Source organism: Panthera onca, chromosome A3 (assembly GCF_046562875.1).
Source record: "Panthera onca isolate mPanOnc1 chromosome A3, mPanOnc1 haplotype 2, whole genome shotgun sequence".
NCBI classification, from domain to species: domain Eukaryota; kingdom Metazoa; phylum Chordata; class Mammalia; order Carnivora; family Felidae; genus Panthera; species Panthera onca.
The window spans coordinates 61,112,854-61,121,911 of NC_138341.1; the positions used below are offsets into that span (position 1 = coordinate 61,112,854).

Sequence of the window (9,058 nt, forward strand, 5' to 3'; positions counted from 1 at the left end):
CAAGACATTAACTTTTAGAAACTTCCGGTCATAGGAAAAAATTTAATTTCAAATACTTTTTTTCAGAGAAGCATGATAGGGTGATGAATAAAAGACTTTCAAGCATAAAGTATATTACATTAGGATTAAATTTTTGTGAGAGAAGTGAATTAGAATTAGGGCTTAAAGTAGAAAAAAGAATAATGTAAAACTTGTAAAAGAAGACTTTTTTAGTGGATGATGAGTATCAAATTGTATTTAGATTTATTGGATACATTTTAAAGATTGATGTGACTGTTAAAACACAACTATTTAAAATATTCTGGAAATTACAGAGTTAGCGACTATTTACACAGTATAAAATATTTAGATGTTAACTTAAAAATGTGCAAAGAGGGGCACCGGGGTGCCTCAGTGGGTTAAGCATCTAACTCTTGACCTTGTCTCAGATCATGATCTCACAGTTGGTAAGTTCGAGCCCCACATCGGGCTCTGTGCTGATAGTGCAGAGTCTGCTTGGGATTCTGTCTCCCTCTCTCTCTGCCCCTCCCTTGCTTGTGCTGTCTCTCTCTCTCTCTCTCAAAAAAAAAAAAAATGTGCAAAGAAAGTACATAATTTTATAAAATTCTTCTAGGAGTTTCTTGCTGGAGTAAGCAGAAAAACTTGGAAGACCAGTGCTAAGGAACTATTCTCTCAAGTTTTGCTGTGAGGGAGAACACAGAAATAGGATAGTATCTGAAAGGTAAACACAGGGTCGAGAAAGATGTTTTAAAGTATGAGATTAAGCATGTTTATATGCTGATGGGAGTGTAAGGGAGAAAAAATTCTCCTCTACTCCGTTAGCATCTCCAGCTAGGTCTAAGAATTAAACTGACATAAACAGATTAGTAGGAGGAAGAGACATACAGGTTTTATTCTTACATGATCATGAGGACCTTCACAAGAGAATGAAGACTGGAAGAAGTGACAGGATCAGAAAGCTCTTATACCTTTTAGACAAAGAATACAAATGACAAAAGAGTTTGGGCTAGGGGCAGTAAACTGTAGCAAAGTGACTAGGAGATGTGTGGGCAGAGGGCCGGCAAAACTAGTGGAAGATAAGAGTCACTTTAGTAAATTTGTACAGATTCATGTCAACGTTGATCCCCAGTCTTTGGTGATAAGGTTGTTTTCTTCCCTCCCAGAAAGGGAGGGCACCTTTCTCATGGAAATTCTATGGCCTGTTTTTAAGGAGATAAAGGTAGGTCAGAGAGCCCTTCCTCATCTGCTGTTTCTCAAGTGCCTTCAGCTCAAAGTAATATGCCACAGCAGCATAGTTTAGGATGGTTTTGTTCTGAATTCCTTCAGGAATGATCTGGTAGATAGAGCTGATGTGGGAGAGGGGAGTGAAGTTCTTAGGAAGGTGAGAGACAAAGCCATCCAGGGCAGAAGCAGAGCGACTGGTCAACTTTGGTATAAGAGAAAAGGAGAAGGTAGCTGTGGGTGTAGGTAAATATAGATAGGGTGGAAGGAGATGAAATACTCTCTTTTTTTCAGTAAAAAAAAGGAATGAGATGGGGAATCAGCTGAGAGGGGGATGGGTTGTGGGAAGTGAGTGTTTAGGAAATGTTAAGAAGCAGAAGACAAACATATGTAAGCATAAGCTTATCTGAGATCCACATTTATAAACTAGAGAGACAACCAAATGTATTTGGTGGTCTGTGGAAAAAATTTTTGTTTTTGCTTTACAGAAGGGAACTTCAGTGATTCAAGGTGTTCTTACCTAGAGAGAAAACATTAAAATGAATTTTTTCCCTATTAACCAACCCTGTATAAATATTATCATAGTTTTCATTTGTCTTCAATATTTTGAAATCCCCTCACAAATCTCAAAAAGTCATTAATGTTTGGGGCACATGGGTGGCTCAGTTGGTTGAGTGACCCACTCTTGATTTCGCCTCAGGTCATGATCCCAGGGTTGTGGGATCGAGCCCCTCATCGGGCTCCATGCAGAGCAGGAAGCCTACTTAAGATTCACTCTGTCAAGGCACCTGGGTGGCTCAGTTGGTTAAGTGTCTGACTTTGGCTCAGGTCATGCTCACACTGTCCGTGAGTTCGAGCCCCGTGGTTGGCTCTGTGCTGACAGCTCGGAGCCTGGAGCCTGCTTCAGATTCTGTGTCTCTCCTCTCTCCCTGCCCCTCCCCCCAATTGCACTCTGTCTCGTTCTCTCTCAAGAATAAATGTGCTGAGCCAAACCATAAGAGACTCTTAAAAAACTGAGAATAAACTGAGGGTTGATGGGGAGTGGGAGGGAGGGGAAAGTGGGTGATTGGCATTGAGGAGGGCATCTGTTGGGATGAGCACTGGGTGTTGTATGGAAACCAATTTGACAATAAATTTAATATTTAAAAAAAGAATCAATGTGCAAAAAAAGATTAAAAAAAAAAAAGATTCACTCTCTCCCTGGGAATGCAAACTGGTGCAGCCACTCTGGAAAATAGTATAGAGGTTCCTCAAAAAATGAAAAATAGAACTACCCTACGACCCAGCAATTGCACTACTAGGTATTTATCCAAAGGGTACAAAAATACTGATTCGAAGGGGCACATGCACCCCAGTGTTTATAGTAGCACTATAGACAATAGCCAAATTATGAAAAGAGCCCAAATGTCCATCGACTGAAGAATGGATAAAGAAGATGTGGTGGTATATATATATATATATATATATATATATATATATATATATATACACACACACACACACACAATGGAATATTACTTGGTAATCAAAAAGAATGAAATCTTGCCATTTGCAACAACGTGGATGGAACTAGAGTGAAATAAGTCAGAGAAAGATAAATATGATTTCACTCATATGTAGAATTTAAGAAACAAAACAGATGAACACAGGGGAAGGGAAGGAAAAATAAGATAAAAGAGAGAGAGGCAAATTATCAGAGACTCTTAAATACAGAGAACAAATTGAGGGTTGCTGGAGGGGAGGTGAGTGGGCAAATGGGCTAAGTGGGTGATGGGCATTAAGGAGGGCACTTGTTGGGATGAGCACTGGGTGTTATATGTAAGTGAGGAATCAGTAAATTGATTACTCCTGAAATCATTATTACACTATATGTTAATCAACTTGGATTTAGATAAAATTTAAAAATTAAAAATTAAATTAAAAAAACGATTCTCTCCCTCTGCTCGTCTCCCCCTCTCTAAAATAAAAAAATATATAAAATAAAATTTAAAAGAAGGAATTAAAAAATACAAACAGAAATGAAACAGGGCGCCTTGGTGGCTCAGTCAGTTAAGCGTCCAACTTCGGCTCAGATCATGATCTCATGGTCCCTGAGTTTGAGCCCTGTGTCAGGCTCTGTGCTGACAGCTCAGAGCCTGGAGGCTGCTTCACATTTTGTGTCTCCCTCTCTCTCTCTGCCCTCCCCTGCTACTACTCTGTCTCCCTCTCATTCTCAAAAATAAACATTAAAAAAAATTTAATAATAAAATAAAAAATGAAAAACAAATACACTACAAATATTCCTACTATCTGAATCCTGAGTTTCAGATCCTAGATTTAGGTAGGAAATTAAAAAAAAAAAAACAAAAAACAAACTTATCTAAATCTTTTTGTTCCTGAGTTTCAACTAGCCAAACCAGGAATTTGGATAGCAAAGAAATGATAAAAAAAATTTACTTGAGTTCCTTGTTCCTGAGTTTGGATAGCAAGGCTTGCCTTGAATATTTTTCTCCACACATATACACAATGATGTTAGAATCACTCATATCTATCAGAAATAATATGCATCATGCTCTACTTTTCTCTCTTCCTTATCCTCTAAATCCAGTCAATAAACTCCTGCAAGTTTGTATCTCCTAACTCAAATCTATTTTTCTCCATCATTCTCAGTGTCTTAATGGTTTCCCTGCAAATCATGTTACTCTTCAGTCCATTCTTTACACTGTAACCAGACAAAATATTCTCGAAATTCTCATCATGGCTCTGCCCCATTTATCATCCTTCAGTGGCTCATCATTGCCCTTAGGATCATGGCTCTGTCTCCGGAGCTTCAACCCATGTCTTTTCCTGCTACTCCCACTCTATTCCAAGCACATTAAACTATTGCACTCGTCTTTTCCAGAAAGAGCTGCCCTCCTCTTATCTCCAGGGCTTTGTTTATGCTGTCCCTCCTTCCTGGAACATTGTCACACCCCAGCTGTGTGAAGAGCTCCTACCTCAGCTCTCAGCCTAAAATGTTACCTTCTTTCAGAGTCTTTTCCTGACCTCTCTTTCCACTATCCGAAGTATACATAAGAAGTTTCTTCTCTGAATTCCTATTGGACCCCATGCTCACCCTCGGATTGTAGTTTATTCTGTGATGCACCTTATCTATACCCCCTAAACTCAGTAGGAGCATGGTTACTATCACCAGCTCTTAGCACAGTGTCCGGCATGGAGGATATGCTTAATAAATGTTACTGAATAAATGAATAAACATTTTCAATAAAATTAGTATCACCTAGTCCATAAACTCAAATACAAATATATTCACAATGCTTTTATTTTTTGCAAACAATTGGTTAATTACTCATAAGTGCTTTTAGCAGAAAGCCCATTATGTCTCACTGTGGAAAAATCCCCCAAACATTGTCCAGATACACCAAGGGATAACTTATTCAGTCAATAGTGGGCTCTGTTCTCTTCTTAATTGGAGTCTGATTATTGGCTAATGCCATAGTTTCTCATTAACTCATATCATACATTTTGGAGACTGGTCCCACTCAATCCAAAAGACAATGCTTGCCCACTGCTTGTGGATGATGCTCTTGCTTGCCTATATCGCTGCTGGGAGGTAAAGCTCTTCCAGGGATGACAAGCTAAGCTTGCCAAGGATGTTCCATATTTGACCCCCAAGGACCCACTTGTAGCAATCAGCTACAGCAGATCACACACAGCCCTGGCAGTTGGGGGGGGGGGGGTTGGGGGGGTATTGGGTCAGGATAATAACACCGTATCAAGGTTCCAGAACCCCATTTCTTCATTTCTCTCTGATGAGGACCAATTCCCCAAAAAAGAGGCATTGTTTTGTTTTATTTTGTTTTGTTTTGTTTATATCAAGACAGAGAAAGTCTTGCTATGTCTTTCTCCCAGGACATGCAGAATCCTTACCCTTCCAAGTAAGGCTTCTTTCTGCCAATCTCTATCCTAGCCTGTGCTGTGAAAGAAAGGAAAAATACAAATTTGATCTTTAGCAGAGTACTTTTCTGGTGGGACACACTGGTATGTCAAGAAGGAAGAGACTGGAATAGAAGGACACAGACCTGGTTGGAAGTTTGGAAATTTGAGTATATCCCAACTCTGCAACCAACTAATTGCTATGATGACTTTAGCCTCTCTAGGCCTCAATTTTACCATCTGAAAAAACAAGAGAATCTTCAAGACCCTTTCTAGCTCTTTAGAATTCTATAATTTCGTATTTTTTAAAATCTATTTTTTTGGGATATAATTTATATATAATAAAATGCTCCCATTTTAAGTATATAGTTATATACGTTTTGATAATTTTATACTACAATCAAGTTATAAAACATTTCTATCAGGGCATCTGGGTGGCTCAGTCTGTTGAGCATCCAACTCCAGATTTTGGCTCAGGTCAAGATTTCATGGTTCCTGAGTTCGAGCCCCTCATTGGGCTCTGCGTGGACAGCGAGGAGCCTGCTTGGGATTCTCTCTCTCTCTCCCCCTCTTTCTGCCCCTCCCCTGCTTGTGCTCTCTATCTCTCTCAATATAAATAAATAAACATTTAAATTAAATAAATAAATAAATAAATAAATAAATAAATAAATAAAACATTTCTATCATAGTTCCTTCATGCCCTTTTGTAGTTAATCTCCCTTCCCCTATCCTTAGCCCCAGGAAACCATTGATCTGTTGTCATGATGGTCTTGCCTATTCTAGAATTTCATGTAAATGAAATGATACAGTAAATGCTCTACTTTACTATTTTTTTAAAATTTCTTTTTAAGTAATCTCTACACTCAATGTGGGACTCAAACTTACAACCCCAGCCAAGTGGCTGGCTCAGTTGGTGAAGCATGTGACTCTTGATCTTGGGGTTGTAGGATCAAGCCCCATGTTGGGTGTAGAGATTACTTAAAAATGAAATCTTAAAAAAATAAAATGGGGCACCTGGTGGCTCAGTCGGTTAAGCATCCGACTTCGGCTTGGGTCGTGATCTCATGGGTCATGAGTTCAAGCCCCATATTGAGCTGTCTGCTGTCGGCACAGAGCCTGCTTCGGATCCTCTGTCCCCCTCTCTTTCTGCCCCTCCCCTGCACTCTCTCTCTCTCTCAGAAATAAATAAATGTTTATTAATTAAACATTAAATGTTTATTAAATAATTAAACATTAAATGTTTATTAATTAAACGCAGGGCTCAAACCCACAAACTGTGAGATCATGGCCTGAGCCGAAGTCAGATGCCCAACCGACTGAGCCACCCAGGTGCCCCAAAAACAAATAAATGTTTTTAAAAAATAAATAAAATTAAATAAAATTGTGGTAAAATATACAGAACAAAAAAAAAATAGGGACTGCATCATAAAGTGTGTCATCCTTATTACAGGGGTCATGCTAATCTTCTCTGTATAGTTACAATTTTAATATAGGCACTGCCAAAGCAAACACAATATGTAAAGACCTCTTGTGTATCTGAGGCTTTTTTTTTTTTTGCATGACATGTTTTTATTATTTACATCTATTATTGCATATTCGAGATATTTTAAATTGATTTTTAAAGCAAATTATGTTTCTAGACTGGATACATTTTTTAATTTTTTTTTTTAACGTTTATTTTATTTTTGACACAGGGGGAGACAGCATGAACGGGGTAGGGTCAGACAGAGAGGGAGACACAGAATCTGAAACAGGCTCCAGGCTCTGAGCGGTCAGCACAGAGCCCGACGCGGGGCTCGAACTCACGGAACACGAGATCATGGATCATGACCTGAGCCGAAGTTGGATGCCCAACCGACTGAGCCACCTAGGCGCCCCTGGATACATTTTTTTTTAAATATCTCCATTCATACATTAGAAAGTTAAATAGGGGCACCTGGATGGCTCAGTCAGGTAAGCGTCCAGCTTTGGCCCAGGTCATTATCTAATGGTTTGTGAATTTGAGCCCCCCCATCAGACTCTCTGCTGTCAGCTCAGAGCCCACTCCCCCGCATGCATGTGCATACTTTCTCACTTTCAAGAAGAAATAAACATTTTTTAAAAAGTTAAATAAACTTGAGTAATTCCTCGGTGTCTGTTGGTTAAAAAAAAATTTCTGTGTCATTACTTTCAGAATCAACTGATTTCATAAGAATGTAATGGTGATCCATATAAAGATGGTATTGGAGCAGGGCAGCAAGTAATGGCAGCCCAGGACAGCATTGGTAAGGGTGGCAGGGACAACCTGTTGGGGTCAGGAGACCCTATTCCTTGAATAAATAGCTGATTCCAGAGGGGAATAAGGAAAATACAAGTTGAGCTTAGAACATCTTATGCCAGGAAATATGGAAGTCCTCAAAAAAACAAAAACAAAAACAAAAACAAAAACCAAATCCAAAACATGATGGGAACATGTCGAGAAGATATACGATATGGCTTGCAGGGGTTCTCACTGGCCAAATCTGAGATAATTATAACATTATAATAATACTTACACATTGTAACTTACTGAATTAAATAGAATTCATGATATAAGCAAATGAATAAAGTATGGAGAGAAGAGAGAGCTTTTTTTTAATAGTAGAACAGAATTAGAAAAAAACCCGTTTGACAATTATCATGGTAATAATTAATTCAAGAGAGAATCATCAATGGATTCTAATACCAGTAGATAAAAATGAGATGAGGAATTAGATAATGGTACAGTTTCAAGGTATCTCCACATGAAATATCTATTAACTTATAAAGATGCAATGTAACTTCACGACAGAGAAAATTAGAAGATGTTATCTTAAGTGATCAAATTTAATACCATCAACAATGTACAAACTGACACTGTGTGCCCCTCAATGGGATATAAGGATTCACTGAATGAATGAATCCAAATATGAAGGGCATTCTACAAAATGACTATGTCTTATAATCTTCAAAAATGTCAAAGGAATTCCTTCTCTGCAGAGGACAGACACTCTCCTTGTAGGAAGTTGAGGTGGACCAGAGGGAGTGTTGAGGAGGAGTGGCAGGGTCAGTTTCAGTGCCAGCTTCAGGTAAGGACATAGGGTTGGTGGGTCATTGGGCTTTGGTTGCCCACTGAGAATCGCACCCACCTTCTCATGAAAAATAAAATTTATGTATTTATGTATGTATGTATGTATGTATGTATGATTCAAGGATTTGTTAAGCCATACATGCAAAACATACCACTAATTGCATTAGCAAAGATCAATGTAAAAAACACTCCACAATTCTGCAACTGTCAATTTAAAAAATTTTGTTCTAGTGGTTGAAAGGCCCACCCTTGTGTTCTTGCCCGTGGGTAAGTTGTATGGAACTTGGTTGGCAGGAGCGGGGGCTTACAGAACCTCACAGACCCAAAGGAACATGGCTAATGAGGCAGAGCAACAGGAAGCCTGTGTGTGTGTATGGGGGAGGCAGGTGGTGAGGCAAGGAGGAGGGTTAGCATTAGTCAAGGTACAGTATTGGTGATCTGGCAAGACAGTGGTGTTAAGAAAGTTCATAGTTTAGGAATATCTAAAATATTTCAAAAACTGTAAAGCTGCAACATATGATTTTTGCACCTAGTTACTAGAAAACTAAGGAAAGTGTTTATTAGCTTTGAATAATGTAACAAGGAAACAGAAATGCACTTTTACTACTCTACAAAAAAAAAAAAGTCTAATGCATTAACAGAAAGATTTTATAATACAAGGAGGCATATCGTTCATTAAGAAGGGGTTCTATAAGAAAGCACTAAGTTAGCAACTATGGGAACAACCAGTTCAAAGATGAGTTAAATACCCGGTTTCAGGAGGGATAGCACATCTAAGAAAAAAAGTTTAAAACACTTAGTGATGATATTGACCTTCCATCATTTACTGCATCT

At 38.6% G+C, this 9,058-nt stretch overlaps 1 non-coding gene across 1 annotated transcript; it reads right to left on the reverse strand.

Annotated features, from left to right (window-relative positions):
- Positions 1-6,540: 6,540 nt before the first annotated feature.
- On the reverse strand, positions 6,541-6,648 carry LOC132673005 (U6 spliceosomal RNA). Its single transcript, XR_009607826.1, has one exon. It is a non-coding gene; the product is annotated as a U6 spliceosomal RNA (small nuclear RNA).
- Between the last annotated feature and the right edge of the window lie 2,410 nt (positions 6,649-9,058).